Here is a 25,014-nt window from a genome sequence, read left to right as displayed (position 1 = left end):
CAATGAAAAAAAATAAAAATTAAGTATTCATAGTCTTTAAAAGACATTGAATATTTTATTGTTGTTTATCTTTTGTTGTTGGTTTTTAACTTGCTGCATTTAACTGCTTTTGGTTTAATTCTAGGAAGTATATGCAATAAAAATAGCAATTAAACAGTACACATTTGAAAAATATATTCAAAAAGGTCTAGTTTAACATCATCATTCAGCAAAGAAAATGCTGAGTATTTAAAGTTTTTAGTTGCACTTAAAAAAGCCATCAAACAAATGTAGTAAATGTATTAAAGTAAAGAAAAACACATCAATCTGTCACAGGCAAGCAAAAGGAATGTGTATTTATGGCAGGAAGTGTTTGGAGTGTGGACTGCCTAGATAATTTGGTCACCCTGTTTTCAGAAATGTGCGGAAATCAGCAGAACCCAAGTTGGTAGTGGAAGGTCACCGTTCATGTCAGAGCCCAAATGTGAAAGAGCTTTGAGGTACTTTGTAAATGTTAAGGTGAACCAGAATAGCAAGTTTAAGTTTACTGTCATTCATTGAAATAATCATTTTGCTGTCGTCTTTAGAGAGCAACACGGTATCAACAACAGACCAAAAAAGACAATGAATAGAATGTCATATATTAATATTGAACTCATATAATCAAGAAACTTTCATGCAGTTGTCTTTACAAGTGGCTGCTGAGTAACCTGTGGACTTGTATGTAAATGCTGCCCCTGAATCTTCTGATCCGGTGTCATTTTCTAGGACAGAAAGTAACGTGACTGTGAAGGATTGCCAAGGTCTTTAGTAATACTTTTTGCCTTTCTAAGGCAGAATGTGTTGTTTGTGTTCTGTAATGAAGTCCTGCATGCCAGTAATATTTTATGCAGACTTCAACACCTTCTGTAGTGCTTTGCAGTCCCTGGTGTGATACCAGGATGTTATACCGTCAGTGAGGACAGATTCCTCTGTGCACCTGCAAGCTGATGTAGAACTTGATGAGCAAAAATGGAGATGTGTGGCCTTCAATCAGATGTTAATTGAAATAAAGATGTTAATTTTGTAACTTAGAGCAGTGGTTCTCAGCTTTTATTCCTCCAAGGTTCCCCAGTGTACCACAGGAATATGTGATATTTGCTCTTTTGTACTTTTGCTGCAGTCTTGATCAACATGTTTGTTTTTCACCTTAGATTTATTAATAAAAACATATTTCCTTTTAGTGCTATTACACTTGCTGTGTTTTTTAAAACATAATACAAAATTAATGGACCATTTCAAGAACAGCCTGCATGTTTTATTAAATAAAAGTTATTTTACTAGTGCCTGAATTTTTTAATCATAACATAAAATGAGTAGGCATTTTTTTAGAGATAAATAACTAGTAATAAACAAAATGCAGAATTTGTCACAGCAGATATTTTGAAAACAAAATCTGCACAGCACTCTTGGGTTTAAGTATTACTTTTTACATTAACCATCAACTGATTAAGTATTTCTTAAAGTAAAAAAATCAAAAGCAATTTTTAAAATGCAGAATTAGTCACTGTAGACATTTTTATAATTTAATTACAATACTTACTTTGTTATCCTTAAGCATTTGGCACTGAAGTGTTTCTGTCATCAATAGCCACATTTGACATGAGTGGAAATACAAATGAGTTTTTTGTCCACATACAACATCAAGTTAGTACAAACACGGTGTTGTTTATTTAGGTGTCACATGTTCTAGCATACTCACATTATTATTGGAGGTTACCTCCCTGGGTGCAGTACACGCTTGCGCCGTAGAGAGGCAAGGGGCTCAGGTTCATTCCTGGTTGCTGCTATCCAATCAAGTCTCTTGCATGTTTGGTAAGGGAGAGGCCTGTTGAGTGTGCTAGCCAATGACATGTCAGTTATTGTGAGTGTGCGGTAGTCATGCCTGGGGTAAAGTATGAACCCAGTCCTGTTTCAGGAAGACAATTGCATATGGTCTTAGTTGACACTTCTGGTGTGAAAGGAGCTCTGATCGGTCTTCCTGAGCATCTTTTATGTTATGTCAGTCTTAATGTATATCCATATGTTTGGGTTGCAATTTCTCTAAATGAAAGGGCTAAACTTCTAAGGATAATAATGCTCTGCCTCATTTAATTTGTTAGCCCTGTTCTTGTCAATATCACTGGAATATTGCCCATGTGGTACAATACAACACAATGTATTTTTTTGTATAGCCCAAAATCACACAAAAAGTGCCGCAATGGGCTTTAACAGGCCCTGCCTCTTGACAACCCCCCAGCCTCGACTCTCTAAGAAGACAAGGGAAAAACTCCCTTGTAGGAAAAAAATGGAAAAAACCTTGGGAAAGGCAGTTCAAAAAAAAAAAAAAAACCTTTCCAGGTAAGTTGGGCGTGCAGTGGGTGTCAAAAAGAAGGGGGTCAATACAATACTATACACAGAACAGAACAAATTCTCAATACAGCATAAAAAATAAAAAAATTACAAATATGAAGCAGAATTTAGCAGTAGATGATATCACATAGTATGATTTGGATTTGTTTAGAGTCCTGGAGACCTTGGCCATCAAGCTGCCTCCCCCATTTGGCCATTCCACAGCTGAAACAGCGCTGGGCCAGTCAATCTGATGAAAGGACCCCTCTATCCCACAATTTCTGTGATCCTCCATCAGGGATGACTTTATCTTAGGCAGGCAAAACCACTTGGCAGATGGGCTGTGGCAACAAGTGGCACATTTGAGTACCGAGAAGAGAAACAGAATAGGGTGTGGTAACACAGTCGGTTCCAACTCTGCTTTAAGACAGGCAGAGGATTTTTAAGTAATCGACAGAAGTTGGCACACCTGTACAAATTGTTTGCTTCAACTTGCAAGATTTAATTGACTGTAGTTGTTTGTTGTACCCTGAAGGAGGCCCATTTATAATATTTTGATATTTCATTTTTTTTAGCTTTTGCTAACCTAAACTTTAAATGTAAGCCTCTGGCAGTTTACTGCTTCAATTCTTCCCATTCTCGTCATTCAGTGCATTTCAGCTGATTATATTTGCAGAAAAGCTGGAAAAACTGAGGTGTTCTAAAACTGTTGACCATTAGTGTATATCTGCATCTTATAAAATAGAAAAGCACTGCATTAAATTAAACAAGAATAAGGTTTGCCCCATTATTATTGTTATTGTAAAATTGGCATATATGAAAAGCTACTTGCACGATAAGTGTACATTACAGCTGTATGCAATAGCTCAGTGTGTCACACCTAGTAATTGAACTGGCAACTTTGTTTTAAACTGTGTACTGATACCACATTAAGCCCCTGCTAGCTGTCCATTTCTTATCTCCTATTTATTTTTGTAATCTCCACACATGTTCAGACGTGCACTATGAAGCATTAAACACACTATTAGCTGTTGCATTACTCTAAAAAGGTAAAATCTTTATGAGGCATGGTTTGAAGTGTACACCTGTCTGCAATAGGAAGAATTTGCATGGAATGCTTTGTCCAGATAAGAAGGAACTTTGCGCCCTGTTATTTTTAATACTGTCACAATTCACATCTGTGTCAACCATCTATGATCCATTAGCAAAACAGTTGTTGCAGTTTGGCAATAGAAGCATACAAATTATGAGTGGTTCTTTTCTGAGCCATCCTGTTTGTCCTACTTGGCAATCATAAAATGATCTCTTCTGGCCTCTCTGGCAGCATATCTGATAAATTGGTGACTTTTTCTGTTAATCCTTCAGATGACAAAGCAAAATACATATGTTTCATGGAGATAAGATAGAATCAGAATAGAAAAGAATGAGAGAGATGACAGATGTATAGCCTAAAGGGGTATATTTTGCAGGTTTTTTTTTCATGGTTAACAACATTGGTGTTTAGTGGTCTGGTGGAGCAGAACACTGACTTAATGGACGCTGACCACTCCTGGCAGTGCTGCTCTATTAAGAATAACTAATGAACAGTCAAAGCATACAACAACATACAATAAACTGAACATCAGAACACAGTCAATTTGTGTGAAGGTTAGTCATTACGTTTATAACACCGTGTCATTGCAGAGTTCTGTGTGCACAGTTGGAAGTAAAGTAATATTTTAAAAATTACATTTTAATAAAACTTATGCAAGACCATTTGCATAATTACATTAATTTTCAATGCAGTCTTCATATAAACTTGAAGGAAGATTATAATCTATCTCCCTCTTTTAAACAAGTGGAACATGAAGCTTTTTGATATCTCTAAAACAGGCGTCAATGACAAGATACCTCCCCAAGACTGCATAAATGAAGCAGCATGTTTTCCAGACAGAACATCTTGGTTGCAGTGGGGGGTCTGGCTTCCATGTCTGGGTTTCCAGCATGGAAGGGATGGCTGCTTAATAAATGATAGTAGTTTGCAACACAACTGTTAATGTCATGCAAGAATAGTGGTGTTCTAAGAGGTGGATTATTTTTTTATATGGCTTTTCAAAACTTGGTCCTTATGTCACTCTGCAGTGAAATATCACAGAGTATATTGTGAGCTAATGTACTTTTGCATTGAACCTTCTCATCTCTTCTGTAATAGTGGAAGCATTGGCACCTTCTCCCACCATGTGATGCTAAGAGCCACAGGCTAATCTTACATTACCCATAACCATGCCACTTTACTTTTTCGTGTCATCATAAAACTATTGCAAAAGATAAAAGCTGCCAGAGGCTTTTTATAAAGTCAGTCTGAAGTCATGTTGTAGGCAACACGAGGGTAAAAAAGAATATAGTTAAGAATAAAAAACAAAAGCCAAAAGAGCTATGGAAAACTCAATGTCAAAATACACAAGAAAACAACTAGAAGACCAAATGGTCAAGAAGAAACAAATGCCAGTGCATGATATCATATACAATTCAGTTCACAAATGATAAGAAATAAAATCATACCTTAATATTTATCTTTTTAGCAACTAGTTGCACCTGTGTGAGCACCAATCTATCACAAAGGAAAAAGGGCATAACAATGGAAATCAAGTCCTATAGCCCACAAAACATCAAAAGTACCTTCCTCTTGTGGTGTGACTTCCAGCTGCCTCTTCAACCAAGACAGTATGATCGAGAAAATTAAGGACCCTTCATGAAATTTCTATTCCCCCTTCTAATTAACACTTTTTGATTGGGAGCTGATGTGGTAAAGCTGCCAAACAAAGTATTTTGTCAAACCGAAGAGGAACAATCCTTTGAAAGAACTGCCAGAATTGTCCGCCATTGTGAGACATGAAATCCTGAATCCATAGGTGCCGAACCTCTAGTTAAATCTTTTACAAATGTGGATGTTGAGTGGTTCTAAACCTGGTTGTTTCCAAGTCAGAATAAACCGTAACAAAATAAATTCAAGGTAAGTGCTTGTAACACAGATTCTGAGACTTTATCAAACACCTTGAAGAACAATCATCCGAGTGAAACTAAATTGTGAAAAATAGCACAGCAAATGCAAGAATTGCCCCGTTTCCATTAAGACATAAAACCCAGAACTCACAGGTATGGAAGCATATTAGGGCCACGGTGAATAAAAAAAAATTTAAATGTCAAGATTAAAGTCGACATGTTTACTTTATTCTCAACATTTCCACTTTATTCACGTAGTTTATTTTGTCAGTAGAATGTCGCAAAGTAAACGTCATCTTAAAATGAATATTTAATTTACTAGATCTTCTCAAACCCCGTCATAAGTTAATGTAGCACATTAAATGGTTTATATTAAGTGTTCCTGGACCTAGTTGTTAATCTCTACGTGCTTCTTAAACCGACTTCCTCTTGCACTGAGGAAGTGCCGGCAGCGATCGCCGCACATTGACTTCATGATATTCCTGCTCTATGAACATTCAGAATATTAAGAGAAATACTTGATATCTTTTTCACGATGAAATTCATTAAAGCATGTATGAAACATGGGTGGCGGGGGACACGGTGGCGTGGCTGCAGTGCTGCTCCCTTGCATTAAGGGGGACCACCAACGCAGAATTCAATTGATGTTCTTCTGAGCAGGCTTTCTTTATTGCATGCGTGCTGTCTCTATCCCTCCAGTTCTTATCCTTCCTTCTTCTTTCTGCACATAACCAATCGCCACACGATAAACGTTTTTGTGAAATTAAAACTAGTTATAAAACTAGACCTCAGAGTTATCAGAACTTTAAAAAAAAATCTTTGTTATACATATTTAATTATGCCATCCATTCAGGGTTGCGCCCTTCGCAGCAAGCATCGTGTGCGAGGCAGGAGTAAATCCTGAATGGGGCGCCAGCACATCGCAGGGTGAATATGAGCAACACATACAGTAGCAGGGTCAATAATACATAACAAAACCTCACTTCCTACATGACTTTAAAAGGAAACTGAAGCACGCCGAGTAAACCCACCAGAAAAGCATGCAAACTCAAGGCAGGGAACACCCGGGACCCCCTTGCTGCAAGGCAGCAGTACAACCACCACGCCACCGTGCCCTCATACATACAAGTTCTGAAAACTCTGAGGTCTAAGTTTATAACTAGTTTTAATTTCACAAAGACTTTTATCGTGTGGTGATTGGTTATGTGCAGAAAGAAGAAGGAAGGGTAGGAACTGGAGATTTAGTACGTCAGATAGAGACAGCACACATGCAATAAAGATAGCCCACTCAGAAGAACATCCATTGAATTCTGTTTTCGTGTCTCTGACCACCAGATCATGAACCCAACATTTACACAATATTTCAGTTAAACCTGTGTGATACCCATTCCTATATCCAGTTTTTTGTAGCCTTGTCACACCTGCTATAAAGTTCTCTACTCTGAACATAGACCTGGAGACCCCTTAATGCAAGGGAGCAGCACTACAGCCATGCCACTGTGCCCCCCGCCACCCATGTTTAATACATGCTTTAACGCATTTCATCATGAAAAAGATATCAAATATTTATCTTAGTATTCTGAATGTTCATGTAGCAGGAATATCATGAAGTCAATGTGCGACAATCGCTGCCAGCCCTTCCTCAGTGCAAGAGAAAGTCAGTTTAAGAAGTGCGTAGAGATTAACAACTGGGTCGGGGAACACTTAATATATACTACATATACTTATGACGAGGTTTGAGAAAATCTAGTAAGTTAAACATTCATTTTAAGATGAAGTTTGGTTTGCGACATCCTACTGACAAAATAAACTATGAGAATAAAGTGGAAATGTCGAGAATAAAGTCATTTTTTTTTCCTTCACTGTGTCCGTGTTTTTTTTATTTACTGTGGCCCTAATATGCTTCCGTACACAGGAGCTGAAACCCTAGTTATATCTATACATATAAAAGACAAAGCCCTCACAGACTCGTCACTAATTCTACCACTTTCCATATACAGTGCATCCGGAAAGTATTCACAGCGCATCACTTTTTCCACATTTTTTTATGTTACAGCCTTATTCCAAAATGGATTAAATTATTTTTTTTCCTCAGAATTCTACACACAACACCCCATAATGGCAATGAGAAAAAAAGTTTACTTGAGGTTTTTGCAAATTTATTAAAAATTAAAAAACTGAGAAATCACATGTACATAAGTGTTCACAGCCTCAAAATTGAGCTCAGGTGCATCCTGTTTCCCCTGATCATCCTTGAGATGTTTCTGCAGCTTAATTGGAGTCCACCTGTGGTAAATTCAGTTGATTGGACATGATTTGGAAAGGCACACACCTGTCTATATAAGGTCCCACAGTTGACAGTTCATGTCAGAGCACAAACCAAGCATGAAGTCAAAGGAATTGTCTGTAGACCTCTGAGACAGGATTGTCTCGAGGCACAAATCTGGGGAAGGTTACAGAAAAAATTCTGCTGCTTTGAAGGTCCCAATGAGACAGTGGCCTCCATCATACATAAATAAGTGGAAGAAGTTCGAAACCACCAGGACTCTTCCTAGAGCTGGCCAGCCATCTAAACTTTCAGAACTGACCTCTCCTTTTGGCGGTTTCATTCCTTTAGGGGAAACCCTTCCTTTCTATTTCTACGACTAACAATTTACATAGGAAGCCCAAATTTCCGATGCTCATCCTTTATACTGTACTTACAAATGTTAAGTATGTTTCATTTTGGGCCATGCCCCGTAACAAACTTTTGAAAATAACGTCTTCTTTTGTCCCAAGAGGGACACGCGCCGACGAAGTTAAAGCCTGTCTAAAGTCTTCATGCCTATGGCCTAGGACCAACGTTCTTACATTAAGAATAAACATGAGAGTTTACTTGAACTGTGACAAAAAAGCCTGAGATTTTGCTGCTCTCCTCATCAAAATAGGTCATGGCAATTTAATTGAGCAGAACTGTAAAATCAGTGTTCCTAACAATGTCTGTCTCCTGGTGAATACCTTACAAACCCTTATTGAAAATGTTTACCCCAACCTATGAAATCTGCATGCAAAGGACGTCTCATGGTTGGGGGAGAGAGCTATTCTAACACCAAAAAATGCACATATGACTTCACATATAAACACCATTTTACTTCAACTTCTGAAACACAAACACATAAGTCTGTCAACTCTGTTGTAGAACTAGAGGATGTGGTGCAGTATCTGGTAGAGTTTCTTCACACTCTTAATCCTCCAGGCATGCCTCCACATACTCTACCTTTGAAGGTCGGTGCACCAGTTATGTTACTACGAAACTTACAACCACCAAAACTTTGTAATGGCACCAGGCTTCAGGTCAAATCTCTGCACAAGAACCTCATTGAGTCAACTGTCTGCACTGGAACTGACTCAGGGGAGACTGTATTTATTCATCGTATCCCTCTCATACCCTCTGACCTCCCATTCCAATTCAAACACCTCCAATTTACAGTAAAGGTCTGCTTCACTATGACAATAAAGTCACAGGGCCAGACTCTTAAAAAAAAAAAAAAAAGTCGGCATTGGCTTGACATAAGATTGCTTCTCACGTGGCCAACTGAACGTTGCATGCTCAAGAGTAAGCTCAGCAGTCAGCTTGGTCATTTTACAGCCCAAGGGCAGAACTGCAAATGTCGTTTACAATGAGATCCTTACATCCTAAAAATGTGCATTTCTCATACACAACATTTACAATCCTAAATTAAACTCTTTATAATCATCAAATTCACTCTCAATACTAAAATAAGCCTACGACAATTACATTGACAATCATTGCGTTATTTTTAAAATGTTTCCTTTTCTTTTTCATAACTTCTTTAACACTCTACGTCTCCACTGCGAAGAGTGGGTATTTTGCTAGTCTTTTATAAATGTTTGTGTTGTTTGGTTGTAAACCTTGCAGTTGCCAAGTCAGAATAAAGCAGAAGAATAGAAATTCAAGGTAAGTGTTTGTTATGCAGGTTTCCTGAGACTCCCTTCACCTTCTGGTGTGGAATAGACACACTGCCTCTGTTGACCCAAAGTGAATTTATTTATTTTTCTACTTCAATAGAGTGAGCATGGAAATAAACTACAGTACTGCAGAACCAATGTTACATTATATATAGCATGCCCATGTTGGGAACTTCATTAAGCAATGTACTAACCCAAGGCAAGACAGTGAAATTTTTAAAATAGGATCAGGAGAAAACAAATGGTCAGAAAACAAGCAGAGGTCAATACCAAAAGGATTGTCAACTGATCATCAAAAAATAAGAACACTAACCCAAAAATCAAAGTCTAAATCCAGAAAATGTTTTTGTTCAAAAGCCAGTGTCAGTTAGACAAAATAGCTATGTGAAATCAAGTATATAGAAAATCCCAATATCAGATGTTCAGGAAACCTTTGAGCCAACTTTTATGCTTGCACGCTGCATTTAGTCATGTGTCACGCAGCCCAAGTGCTGCTCTGATGGATTAACATAGCAATGACCAATGCTAACTTGTCTAGAAGCTGGTGCTCAATAAATAAAGTAAAATGGGGTCCCAACAAGATGATATAAAACTTCAACTTATCAGCCACAGCAAATTTTCCAAATTCACATTCCTTGGGGTTCAAAACCCCAGCCTCAATGAAAATGTATCCAACAACCATACAAAGGCATGGAAAAATAAAAGAAAATAACTTGTAACAAGCAACTATTAGTGAGATACTGAGAACATTTAGTAGCATGGCTTCATAGCTGTGCAGTCAGGTCATTCAGGCTGTTCAGGTCTGAGTGTACATCACAATACATCCAATACGTTGATCCATAACTTTCAAAGTCAGTTCATAAAAAAAAATATTCATAACTTAAATTATCCATACACAGTCTGACTGCCTGTACTATTTTAAATTCAAATGTGAATCAGATATTGAACAAATGCACTGAGTTTTAATTAAGAATGAGAGGTAACGATCTTCGTTTTGAGCAAATGTCAGTCCCTTAAGAAGTGCTGCTCATGTTGTCCCCATTCAAAGCAATGCTTGTTTAAACAGGAGCCGTCCAAAGTCAAATGCAGTTTAATAATTGCAGTTGTGTATGTTCTTACATGTGTTACATTTCAGCCAGAGTTGTTCTCCTGTCTTACGTTTATTTGTAGTTAATTCTGTCTGTTGTTTTACTTTGTTCTGTCTTTGTGTAATACTGTAACATCTTTTTGCATTCTGTTTATTGTTTATTTTTTGGATTTTATGCATTAAGGCAAAACCTGTTTTTGATCCTTTTTCTTGTCTTGCATTTTTGTAATTCCTTTACTTCAAATAAATTCTAAAATAAAGCTTAGCTTTATTTGTATGTAGGGACCCAAACTTTCATGCTTTCCCTCTCATCCTTATTGTGGACATTTTGATCTTTTGCTGTTTAAAGGTGTGAGCCCCACTTTTGGGCCGGCTGGGCTAGAAGCCTGCCTTTTGAGTTTGGGCTTAGCTGATTCCTTTCCATGGAGTTCAGACCTGTAAAGAAGGCAGCTCTATTCTTCTAATGGATTTCTGGAGGTCTGCACGCAGTTTTGAGCTTAATGTTTTGTAGGAATCGCATGGGTCTGCTACAGTATTTCCACTACTGCCACTGTGGAAAAACAACAACTTCATCTCCTTTGTTTTATGTTTTTTTTTTCTGTTTACATTGTGTTGCATAAGGCAAGCCAAATTAACATTTAGAGATATTGCAAAAAACATTTCAGATATCTTAAAATGCAGTTTAATTTTTAAGATATCTAAAATGTTTTTTGAAATATCTCAAAATGAGATACATTTTGAAATATCTAAAATTCATTTCCAGATATCTCAGATGCATTTTCAGATATCTCAATTTGACCTTGCATACATTTCAAGATATTTGAAGTTCATTTTGCTTCCTGTAAAACTGAGTATTCTTTCAAACGACCTTCCTGTCTATTTTTCAATACCTTGAAATGTATTAGAGATGTCTCAAAATAAGCAAGAATTTATTTTGAGATATGATGAAATGTATTTAAGATATCTGAAAATGGAAAGGAACCTATTTTGAAATATCTAGAAATGTTTTTGAGATATTTTAATTGTATTGTAGATATGAGAAAATTCTATACAGGCATTTGAAATAATTTCATTTATTTTTAAATATATCTTAAGATATATTTGAGATTTTGTCAAATAAAATTTGTAATACCCTGAAATGGAGCAGAGATGCATTTTATGATATCCTGGAATGATATATCTAAAAATGTATTTTAGACATCTCAAAGAACAGTGAATTTAAATATATTTTTGCATTATTATATTTTGAGGTAAATCCCTGCTTAACTTAAGATATTCCAAATTCATTTATCTCTATCTGCATTTTCAAATGTATTGAAATAAGTTCCTGTGCATTTTGAGATATCTGAAATTCATCTTGAGAATATCTTAAAATAGACAAGAAGCTCCATTAAAAGACTAGGACATTTTACAGAAAGTGATTTTGAGATGTGTTGAAATTTTCAGGAACATCAACATAATTTCAGTTGCATTGGAGATATCGGGAAGTGTGAAACTACATCGTATCAGTTCAAGATTTTGGGAAATCTACTTGAAATATCTTAAAACGCCTTTGAGGTACCTTAAAATAGATGTATTTTTAGATCGCTCTAATTCTTTTGAGATACCTTAAATGCATTTTCAGATATCTTTAAATGCATTCTGTGATATCTATAACAGTAAATTCAGCTTGCCATAGTTGCATCATTTCAGGTTTATAAAATTGTAAGTTGACTTGTAAAATTGTAAGTTGCTAGTGACACCATTATGCACTCGTTCACAATTGACCATGAAAGGCAATAATGAAATACTTGAAATTATGACATCGGTATGCTTTAATGCGATGCAGAATCTATTAAATCTTAACACACCAGAACATTCAGAACTAATATTTTTGGGGTTTTGTAGTTTATAATGTAGTTTATAATGTAATATTCACTTACAGAGTTAGACAGAGTAGACTACTCCATCATAGATATGTTAACAATTGTGGATGCAGTCTGCTAAATGGAGCTAAGCTAGGAAGCACGGCTTAGGAGTTGAATGAATCTCTCTTTTTAACTGCTCTTCGGTTGAGTCTAGAAGAGAACTGCAACAGAAACCGCTGTTGCAATGGGTTCATTAAGAAGTCCTAATTTGGGGGTCTCAGTGGATTCAGACAGTATTAAGACCTGTTCCTTTTTTATCTGATATTGCAGCTTTGTGCTAAAATCAGTGACAAAACTAAAGCAAAATTTTAGAAATGTTTTCAAATGTATTAATACAGGGTGATTCAATAAGATTCATCCAATTTCAAAGTGCCATATTTTTACATCCGTGAGGCGTCTAGAAACCAATCGGATACAAATTGAAAGAGGGGGTCATAGAGTTTCTGACTGTCACTGGAAGGTGGCTCCCTTCAGTCTGTGCATTTCTCAACAACAACAACAACATTTATTTATATAGCACATTTTCATACAAAAAGTAGCTAAAAGTGCTTTACATAATGATGAATAGAAAAATAAAAGACACAGTAAGAAAATAAAATAAGTCAACATTAATTAACATAGAATAAGAGTAAGGTCCAATGGCCAGGGTGGACAGAAAAAACAAAAACAAAAAAAACTCCAGACGGCTGGAGAAAAAAATAAAATCTGCAGGGATACCAGACCATGAGACCGCCAAGTCCCCTCTGGGCATTCTACCTCACGTAAATGAAACAGTCCTCTTTGGATTTAGGGTTCTCATGGAATGACTTGATGATGATGTTCATGTAGACTTCTGGCTTTTAATCCATCCATCATTGTTGGAGCATCATGAAGCTTTGAGTAGGTGGTGGTGGCGCAGGCCGCCACCACAAAGAAACCGGAAAAGAAACAGAAGAGAGAGTAGGGGTCAGTACGGATTTTAGAGTCACCATGAATAGTTATTATGATGAATTGAACATACAGAGTATCAGGATTAAGTTAAAGTGAAGTTATGAGAAGGCCATGTTAAAGTAATGTGTTTTCAGCAGTGTTTTAAAGTGCTCTACAGTATTAGCCTGGCGAATTCCTATTGGCAGGCTATTCCAGATTTTAGGTGCACAATAGCAGAAGGCCGCCTCACCACTTCTTTTAAGTTTTGTTCTTGGAATTCTAAGGAGACACTCATTTGAGGATCTGAGGTTACGATTTGGAATATAAGATATCAGATATTCTGTTATCTAAGATGGAGCGAGATTATTTAAGGCTTTATAAACCATAAGCAGAAGTTTAAAGTCAATCCTGAATGACACAGGCAACCAGTGTAGTGACATCAAAGAGCTCCTTCATCTCTGGATTGGTCGCAAAGGAGCCTGCGATGTGGAACTCCACTTCTGGCCCCTAAGATAACCAGATCTCATGCTGTGTGATTTTTTTTTTTTGTGGGGGTACATTAAAGATTCTGTTATGTGCCACTACTCCCAACAACACTGGATGATCTCTGAAATCGCATTGAAAGACCGACATGCTCAATCGAGTATGGGATGAATTTGACTATCGTGTTGATGTTGTCCATACAGCTGGAATAGGTCATGTTGAGCACTTGTAAAATTACATAATAAGTTTTATGCTCACCTAAACCATTTACAATTTACTGCATTATTCTGTAATGATTTACAAGTGAAATAAATTGTTTTGAAATCAGGTGAATCTTTTTGAATCACCCTGTATAATGCTAATGTCAGATGAGTACGTAAGGGACAATTCTGGTATGGCCTCAGTTCAGAGTTGAAGCTGCAGATTCTGTGAATACAGCAAATGGACCCTTTTCTAAGAAAAGCATGGCAGAAGAACCGGTACTACTTAACGTTAAATTGTGACACTTTGGGTATCTATTGTAAAACAGCTATTAGCAGTCTGTAAACTTTTTATTAGTGATGTAATTAACAATTAAAAATAAAAAGACTTAATATATAGTTCTGACATTTATCATTGTGTTATTTCAAGTTTAACTATGCAGACTGCGAATTGGTGCTTATAATTGATATCTAAGCTAAAGTGCAACTACTTTAATTAAAAGCATCTGATTATCAGTAAACCTGTTGCACATAAGGACACAGCTAAACTTCAAGTCACCTCAACAAGAACCAAACATCAGCCAAAAAAAAAAAATGCCAGCATGAGAAAGTCCAAGAGATTCTGTCAAATGATCATACAAAAAATGCAGTGAAATGTGCATAAATATTCATCAGAGTATTAAGCATTGGCAGGTGTTCTACATTATTGCACAGTATAAATATATTTGAATCTGTCATAGAACAAATGTTTAAGTTTGATATTAAATGGATTGTGACAAACAGTTGTGTCTTGCTGTTTGTATGAATTTGTCGTATCAGGTAAGCATTGCTTCAAAACAATAAAACATAACCTTAAAACTTTACACCAAAGTCTAGAAGTAGGGATATTTTCCTGAATTCACTCACACATGCTGAATTCTAAATAATTTATGAAGATTTTTTTTTTTTTTTTCTGCAAGGAAAACTCAACAGCATTGTTTTGGTCAGCAGATCACTGAATATTTTTTTTCTAGTTTTTCTAGCTGCTCTTGTCAAAATGAAAAATCATTTATATTCTGCACAGAGGAAAAAGAATGCTTATCAAACCATACCATTCGTTAAGCTCATCCGCAGGAAACTAGCTGTCAGACTGGTCATATATTCTTTCAATAAATCAGATTGCTGCTGTAGTGTCCACATGACACCAAAGTGATGTAATACGATGTAATGAGGGCAAATACTATGTTGGACCACTAGAATATCATAACAATAAAAAATGTCCATGTGCATGCAAATATAATTACTGAATGCAGTAAATACAGTGTATCTATCCATCCTCTACACAGTAGCGAATCTCTGCAGCCACAGGCAAACATTAGGGTTTATTTTAGATTGAGTTCCAGTTTATCAGGGGCATAATGCCGCACATGCCTGAACCAGAATGCTTTTGGCATAATACTTTATATAATGCTTTTGGACTGTTGAAGGAAGTATGCAATGAGACTTTCCATTATGTTGAGCATTCAGTAAAAAAATAACCAATAAAATAATACATTTCAATATCAATTACATCTCACTGGACTTTGGCTGTGTGCAGACTTCTACTCTCACCTTCTGTCACCAGTCTTAAAGTTCTTAACCGTGCTCCGAATAGGGAACACTGCTAGAGTCTGACTGTTCCATTCTGTCTCTGATGAAGAAATCCTGTCTGAAACAAGTTGAACATGCTGGCACCAGAATGCTTATTGTAATATAATATGCAACATCTTACCTCTTCATCTACTGCACTGGTACCTAGACAGCACCAGATTATGTTCATGTACCGGAGTAGCCATAGTTCATTCCTACCGCAGATTTCTTTTCATTTAATTGTTTTGTTGCCTTTTAAATATAATTTTATAAATTAGTATTCATTATGTCTTTCTTTCTATTAAGGTGTTCCAAAGAAACAAACAAACAAATGGATTCCAGCTCTCCACAAAGTTAATTTTATTCTTTATCATATTTATAACAAGTACAGGAAATCTTAATGAAAATAAATAACATTTTGAGGTCACTCTATTTGCTAGTTTCTATGTCTTCCGAACTGAACAGCAGGCAGAAGTTGGCTTTTGCGATGTTTTGTGGCCAGTTGAAGAATAAACTTTCTGTTTGTTCGCCCTTGGTCAGTACGTTATTGCATTTTTCAATGAGTCTTGGCCTTCTTTCTGCTGTGTCATTCACTATTATCATGTGTGCTGATGGTTCACAAAATTAATTGAAGATTGCATCATCTGTCCACTGCTCTTGTGGTTTCTTTAGAAATGAACTGGACCATTGTTTGCTCTTTTCCATAAGGGCATCGAAGAAAGATGTTGTTCTGTCTATTACTAGATCCTCCAACATGTACTTACAAAGTACAAGTTGTTCAGATTCCTTTTTTAGCTTAAGACTTCAAGGAGCGTCTGATTACAGTGCTGCTGTACCACCTTTTCCTTTTATTTCTGCTGCAACACTGTCATCAAAAAGGGCTAAAATAGAAACTCCTACTTACTTCTAGAATGTTCTGGAAGCTTCCACTTACTACTGGAATATAGAATATCCAATTCAGTTCAGAATCCTGTGGAAGAGTACGTACAACATAACAATACAAATAAAATGTTCAGAATAGAGCAACCTTTAAAAGTCTCACAAACAGGCAGAAATTTCAGAGATAGGCAAGCTATTCATAATGGACAAAAATATGCCTTGTGGAAAATTATTCTATAAACATCAAGACTGATATGCTTGTCAGTTCCAGAATTAGCCTAGTTGCTCTCCTCTGGACTTTTTTCTAGTGCTGCTATGCTTTTTTGAAATATGGAAACCAAACCTCTAGATACAACCTCAGGTGGGGCCTCACCCGTGTGTTATACGACTTAATTGTAACCTACCTTGACTTGACTACCACACATTGTGATACGTAATCTATCATCCTATTAGCTTTCTTGATCACTTCTGTACAATGTCTGGATATACTGTAGATAGTGATAAGTTCCTTAGGACTCTTAGGTCTTTATCATAAGGTATACTTTCAACTTTCAGACCTCCCATTGTGTATTCAAATCTAACATGTTTACTTCCTACATATAATATTTTATATTTACTTACAGTACATTAAATTTCATCTGCCATCTACAGTCATATGAAAAAGTTTGGGAGCTGAGCTTTCAAAGTAGCAACTTCCTTTTAATATATGACATGCCTTATGGAAACAGTGGCATTTCAGCAGTGACTTCAAATTTATTGGATTAACAGAAAATATGCATCATAACAAAATTAGACAGGTGCATAAATTTGGGCACCCCAACAGAGATATTACATCAATACTTAGTTGAGCCGCCTTTTGCAAATATAACAGCCTCTAGACGCCTCAAATAGCCTTTGATGAGTGTCTGGATTCTGGATGGAGGTATTTTTGACCACATACACAATCTCTCCAGTTCAGTTAAATTTGATGGCTGCTGAGCATAGACAGCCTGCTTCTAGATTTTCAGTGATATTCAAGTCAGGGGACTGTGACTGCCATTCCAGAACATTGTACTTCTCCCTCTGCATGAATGCCTTTGTAGATTTCAAACTGTGTTTTGAGTCATTGTCTTGTTGGAATATCCAAACCCTGCGTAACTTCAACTTTGTGATTGATGCTTGAACATTATCCTGAAGAATTTGTTGATATTGGGTTGAATTCATCTGGCCCTCGATTTTAACAAGGGCCTCAGTCCCTGAACTAGCCACACAGCCCCACAGCACGATGGAACTTCCATCAAATTTGACAGTAGGTAGCAGGTGCTTTTCCTTGAATGCGGTGATCATCTTCCACCATGCAAAGTACTTTTTGTTATGACCAAATAACTAAATTTTTGCCTCATCAGTCCAAACCACTTTGTTCCAAAATGAATCTGGCTTGTCTAAATGAGCATTTGCATGTAACAAGAGACTCTGTTTGTGGCGTGAGTGCAGAAAGGGCTTCTTTCTCATCACCCTGCCATACAGATGTTCTTTGTGCAAATTGTGCTGAATTGTAGAACGATGTACAGATACACTATCTGCAGCAAGATGTTCTTGCAGGTCTGTGGATATGATCTGTGGGTTGTCTGTAACCATTCTCATTATCCTGCACATATGCTGCTCCTGTATTTTTCTTGGCCTGCCAGACCTGCTGGGTTTAACAGCAACTGTGCCTGTGGCCTTCCATTTCCTGATTACATTCCTTACAGTTAAAACTGACAGTTTAAACCTCTGAGATAGCTTTTTGTAGCCTTCCCCTAAACCATGATACTGAACAATCTTTGTTTTCAGATCTTCTGAGACTTGCTTTGAGGATCCCATGCTGTCACTCTTCAGAGGAGAGTCAAAGGGAAGCACAACTTGCAATTGACCACCTGAAATACCTTTTCTCATGATTGGACACACCTGTCTATGATGTTTAAGGCTTAACGAGCTAATCCAACCAATTTGGTGTTGCAAGTAATCAGTATTGAGCAGTTACAGGCATTCAAATCAGCAAAATTACAAAGGGACCCACATTTTTGCACAGCCAGTTTTTCACATTTGATGTAATTTCATAAAACTAAATACTGCATCACTAAAAATCTTTGTTTGGAAAACACCCCAGTACTCAGATGTTCCTAGAAAATTAAAGACATACCACTGTTATCTTTTTTGTTGAAAGCAGAGTCAATTATTTTGCAGGCTGAGAGGGATTCCCAAACTTTTTCATATGACTGTATATGCTGAAGCTGGTGTGCTGTCTAGCATCTCTCTATAACAATTTAGCTGATTGTACATTATCTACCTTCCAGTTTTATTTAATTTGTTTGTGTACATTTTTTATTTAGATTGTTTTATATTACTATATATTTATATTAAATGAGTAGCAGCTTCAGCACTGATCCCTGAAGGATGTAACTTTTAAAATTCCCTAATTCTTAAAATGTTTCTCTCACCACAACTCTTTGCTTATTTTGAGACATTTTTTTGCCCTCCTACACACTGTGCTTTGAATTTCCACTTCTTTTATTTTGGTCACTAACCATTAATGTACCATTTTATTAAAAGTCATCTGAAAATCAAAAGAAGGCATACCATATGCACCTCTTTCATCATATGCTTTTGCTGTTCCTGCAAATTAGTGAAACACGACCTTCCTCATCTGTACCCTTGTTGACTATTTGCTAATACATCTGTTCTTGACATGTGCTGCTTCATCTTTTCCTTAGTAATTGCCTCCAATGATTTACCTGTGATGCACATTAAGCGTGCTGGCCTATAGTTACTTGGATCCGCCCAATCACTGTTTTTATACACTAGGATAATATTTGCTAGCTTCCATTTTTTAAGAATTTCCCCAGCATTCAAAATATGTGTCAAGGGCTTATATATGTACTCCCTCACTTCCTTAAGAACTCAAGGTTAATGTTGTCTGGTCCTGGTGATTTATTAGATGTCAGCCTGTTTAACCTAAGCAGCATATCTCCCTCTATAATTTTAAAATCACCAAGTGCCTCCTTAATCACGCCTGTTACTTTTGCTAGGTTATGGACATGTTCACAAGTATAAACTTAGGAAAGTAAAAGTTAAAAAAAGTATTTACTATTTTACTGTCTGTATACTCTTCCTCGCCTTACCTAATACTCTTCATCTCCTACTTGACTGTTCCTTTACTTGTAAAATATTGAAAGAATCTTCTTGGATCAGCATTTACCTTTTCTGCAAAATTTCTGCCTTTTTGCTGTTCTAATATTCTTTTTAACCACTGCTCTCGTATGTCATTTGATTAGTGATGAAGTTATGGTCTTATTTGTCTTATGAAGTTGTTTTATTTTTATCGATTTATTTATCTTTTTTAGCTCCTCATTTATGTACAGAGCTCTCTTTAATTTCTTAATGCTTCTAAATGTTGGGACAAACTTGTTCTATAGTATACAAAAAGCAATTTTTAACTCTGGGAGGCACTGAAGCATTGCTGCTTAGCTGTTAGAAGATCAAGGTTCATGTCCCAGGTTCTCTTTGCATGGCATTTTTATATTCTTCCTGTGTCTTTATGGGTTTCTTTTGGGTGCTTTGGTTTCATCCCACTGTCCAAAGACATGCAGGTTAGGTGAATCGGTGATTCTACTTTGGCTCAAGTGTGTGCATTCCACCTGAGATGGCCTGGTGCCCTGTCCAGGGTTTGTTCCTGCTGTGTGGAACTGACTCTTTGGAACTCTTCCCTTTTGTCTCTTGTATGTATATCTATTAAGAGTCTTCTATTTCCTTTCCTCTGTAACTACTTTACTAGTCCTGATCATCTTAATTTTCCATTCTGTCATCTCAAGCTGTTTGTTTTCTCTTTTGTAATATTCGGATGTTCTTTATTTCCATATAAAATACAGATTGATTTATGTGGGGGGAAGAAAGGTACTTTTCCACATAATGTACAGTTTCAGAAAACTGGTTTGTATATTTTCAGTATCAAACTGACCTTGATAACTTTAATTGTTCGGGAAATTCAATATGTGGTAACTACATCTGAATGAGTTCTGCATATTCCCTGTTATTTCAGTAACTGCATTTGGAATTATTCTGGATATATCCTAATATACTGTAACATTGTGTCTATTATGTGGATGCTTTCAAGGTAAGACTTGACTAAAGCTGAGTAAATAGTCATATTTGAAATCACTTTATGGAGCGTTGAAGCCATAGCAGTCCTGAAGAGATGTACAGAACAGGACAAACAAAATTAGTGTCACATAAAATCTCTCTATTATAAAAGAAAATCTTGAGACCTGCCCTCCTCTCAACCATTTACAGTGAACAGCCCACACCCACTTTCCTCTCACCTCTCATTTGTGTGAATGCTTTTGTCAGACACCGTTCCTGCGCTCTCAGCTCATACATTTTTTAGTTTTCCTCACTTTAATTTCCCAATAAAAGAACTCTTATTATGTCCAAATCTTATTGAAGAATTTTATCCCAAAGGGTTATCAACATAAGAAATGAGTACACGGGCAATCCTAGCACAGAAAAACGATGAAGTCAAATGAATTAACGTGAAAATTGTTGATCAGTTACACGGGAAATTGGTTAAATGTGTATCAGTAGACTATGCTGAAATGGTGGTGATGGTACGGAAGATGAAAACATCAACTTGCAATATCCCGTAGAATATCTACAACTGTTAACACCATCCAGTCTTCTACTGGCCGAGTTACTGTTGAAAGAAGGCTGTATCGTAATGTTATTGCATGTAAAATTTTAACAGGCAACAAGAAAGGTAATGTAGGACATCGTACAAGGATAACATTAGACACCAAAGGAGATCTTGATATGCCATTTGTATTAAAACGTTTACAGTTTCCCGTTAGAACAGCTTTTACTATGACATTTAACAAATCACAGCGACAAACATTCAAAAAAAGTCTGTTTATTTATTAGAGAGAAAGAAACAATATTCACTCATGGGCAGTTATACGTTGCCTTGTCACGATTTAAGTCCAAACATGGAATCAAAGTTCAAAGTTCAAAGCGATATTCACAAAAAGTTATTTCCAAATATTGATTTTAGTGTTTAGTTTAGTTTTACAGTAAAAGTGTAAGTTTAAAAGGTATTTGCGTGTTAATTTCAAAGCCAAACAGAACGAAAATGTATAACGCAACATGAAACAATTTTCTTTCAATTTATTACGTTGTACTCTTTTTTTAATATGGTTAATTACTCGCTGTAATGTAAAATATTTATTGTACATCCGCTTCCCCATATGCAAGTGGCAGATCTGTGAAGTGGCTAGCGCATAGCGCCCACCAGGAGATTGGCGAGTGAAGCGAGCTGGGGGCAGAGCCCCCTAATATTCTAAAAGATAAGAACAGTGTATTTCTGTTGGAGTGCTGCAAGTGTTTAAATATGAAATCTGCTACTGTGTCTTAGATAATTTTGAGAATTTTTAAAATGTATATGTACATAAACAATATCAACAAAATATGTACAACAGATCGTTTCACTACATTTTACGTCTGTTTTGTTGCAATTATTATTCCAGTATTGTAAAATCTAATATTGAAAGTTGTGTATTTGTAACACATACTGCAACTAACAACGTATTGTGTTAATTCTCTTTTTTAAAGAATAGAACTTCTTTTAAGTCATTTTTAGCATCTTTAGTTAAGACCAACATTGTGTGACTTGTAATTTTTATCAGCAAACTCATTTTGATAAAAAATAAATTAATAAATAAATCAAGTAAATTAAAAGAGAGAATTTATACAGTACCCAAGGTACAAAGCTCTTATTCAGGCAGATACAATTTAAGGGGTCACTGTTTCTCTTTGTAAATTAGGTTTGGATAGGCTCATTTGCAATCCCTAGAAAGTGCCATCATTTACTGTAAATTGCTGAGCATTCCTTAGAAAATTACCCAAGCAAGAATTCACAGCATGCCAATAACTAAGTCAGAATTGCAGCTATCGCCTGCTCTGATTTCCTTAGTGTATGTCCTTATTTATTTATTAAAGCATATTTCAGAAGTTAAAAAAAAGACACTGTCCAGAGGCAGTGCAGCGCAAAGATGAGCCTTCTTGGTATGACATACGACTTTAATTAAATGTATAAGATGCAGACCAGGAAAAGTATTGGATATCTACAGGATGCCTCATGTGAATTGGCTTTTGACTCTGCAGAGGCCAAACTTCCAGCTTTCCTGACAGCAGTTGCTTGCCACTTCCTATCACATCTCATTAGTTAGGAGGTGGAATATTGCCGATTATATAAAAAACAGTATCAATTCTGACTCAGTGTCTGTTACGTCTTGTTTATTTAATTAGATATGATGAAATTAGGAAAAAAGTATTTGGATTATTAAGGTTAGTGCTGCTTTGCTACAATGTTTGTCAATCTGTTCTGCAGGTATGAACAAATTGTAGAGGATGCTAAGGATGGAAAATAGCATAGTAAGACAAGGTAAATGAATCTATATAAACAGTTGCATATAAATATATTACAGTATATTCTTAAAAGAACTGAAGTATATGACAACATATGTATCTGTAAATACAATGTCTGCTTGAACTGTAATGTTAAACACCTGAATTGTTATCAGGGGTTTCTATGAAACAGTCTTTCAGTAGTACTAGGGTGAGCAAAATGACACCTTTTATTGTCTAACTAAAAAGATTATAATATGCAAGCTTTCTAGGCAACTCTGGCCCATTCTTCAGGCAAGATGTAATGGTGTCATTTTGCTTGACTTTTCACTACAGGAAATCTTTCATTAAGTAACTTTCAAGGAATATCCCTTCTGTGTGTTTTCCAAAGACACCTTCTTAGTTGCCCTGTGTACAAGAACAAATCCCAGATGGAACAGTCACACACTCACGCCGACCTGCTTTCCTGAAAATCACGAATTAATTTAACATCTATAAGGTTTGAATATATGAGGAAACTTGTGTACCCCCTAAAATCGTACTTAGACTGGGGAGGAATGTGTACACCCCAAAGACGAAGTGAATCAAAAGTCAAATCCAAGTTATTGAATGTGGGGTGGTGCAGCATTGCTATGCACTGCACTGCTGTTTTGCCATACCAGTAGGTAATTAAAACATAGTTTGCATATATTCATATTATAAACAAATGGAAAATTACAGTTCTTATTTGCATATTATTTGTATCCTCAAAAACTGCATAATGCATATGGCATGAGGCTTCACAAAATAGCTGAATTTGCCTTATTTCAATATATTCTTTTCATTTAAAGTTAACAGTATTTTTGTTTACATATTATTGATATACTGATGTTATTTATTTCTTTTCATTCCTATTGTTCAGTGTCAGCTCTTCTTATTTCACATACTCTTTTACAATTAATCATCCTATTTCCTCTTTCTATAACCTCCACCAAACCCAATTTATCACTTAAATTGTTCCTCTCCATTACAAGGCATTTTCTGTTGCTTTTAATATTTACTTGCTTTACTCAGTGCCATTAATCCAACACCTCACGTAATTCAACTCTACTCTCTTAACAAACTTATTAATTTGCCTGAATCAATCATCAATATTACTTTCCATATTTATACTCATTTTTCTTTGTTTTACTCTCAATTTCTCACTTGATTCCTTAATTTATGTAACTTCTGCAGAGAACCTTGTCCATAAGGAAATGGAAAATGAAACTGGTAAAATGACCTCAACGCTTGTACTTGGCTCTAATGGCCATAAACATGCACATTTTGCAGTTTAATTTACTGTTTTCTATTTAAGTAGCAATGAAAATCTTAATATAAGCAGTATTGTACTAGAATACACTTATTTATTGTGCACAATTTCCAATTATTGCATTCACACAAGTTTACATTTTAAAGAGCACTCACGCATCTATCCATGCAGACTTAAGGCCTAAAACAATATATTGGTTAATCATTCAATATGTACTGTGTCACAAGAATAGACAAGGGCCATAAAAAGGTTTGGGGCAGCCAACTGTATATTTGTTTACTTGCTGCAAAATTGGTTTCAATGATGTACAGTTGTGAGTCCAAAACGGAACTGATTTGCTGGCACAAAGATGGTGGCTTTAAAGGAGAGTGGAGGAAGTGAAATCATCATTTGGGTAGGAACCGGAAGTGATGTCCTTGGAGCCAGGTTGGATGATAAGTTCCACGTATGAACTGGATATCTCCAAATTGGTATGGGTACCTGTACAATTCAGAGAGAAAGAGGGTACATATGGCCTAGGTGGGAGAATGCAGTGTTTTACAAAAAATTGAGACACAGTGACTTAGTAGATGACAGAGGGAAAGGCCATTGAGGCTGAAAAGGGAGCACATGGAGACATTGATCCATGTCTTCCTTTTAAAGGTGTGACTATGTGGACACCAGGTAGAATTTGTCTGCCTGTTACATGGTAGCACAAGGTCTTGGACTAAAAATATTGTGAGAATGTTTATTTGTAAGGTGTTCATCAGCTTTAGGAACCTGACCATTTTATGATGAATCAAACACTTGGGTACAGGGCCTCTAGGACTAGTCTGGTGACTCTTTAGCAAAATGACGCTGACCAGGGATCTAATGCTTCATCTCCTCAAAGAAACCACCGAGTCTGAAGTTAGAAGAAAAGTTCAGGGCAAAAGCTCAAATGGTATAACAAAGAGG

At 36.3% G+C, this 25,014-nt stretch overlaps 1 protein-coding gene across 2 annotated transcripts in view; it reads left to right on the top strand.

The window, feature by feature from the left end:
• Nucleotides 1-25,014, top strand: part of dlgap3 (discs, large (Drosophila) homolog-associated protein 3) — an 828,395-nt gene that overhangs the window by 160,015 nt on the left and 643,366 nt on the right. Inside the window, exon 2 of one of the 2 annotated variants that reach the window (XM_039739474.1) lies at nt 22,771-22,824. The exons of the other annotated variant lie outside the window; for it this stretch is intronic. The gene's annotated coding sequence lies outside the window, so the exon portion shown is untranslated. The remainder of the gene's footprint in view (nt 1-22,770; nt 22,825-25,014) is intronic. 2 annotated transcript variants of the gene reach the window in all.

This window comes from Polypterus senegalus, chromosome 17 (assembly GCF_016835505.1).
Source record: "Polypterus senegalus isolate Bchr_013 chromosome 17, ASM1683550v1, whole genome shotgun sequence".
Lineage (NCBI taxonomy): Eukaryota > Metazoa > Chordata > Cladistia > Polypteriformes > Polypteridae > Polypterus > Polypterus senegalus.
This window is presented reverse-complemented; position numbering and strand designations above follow the sequence as displayed.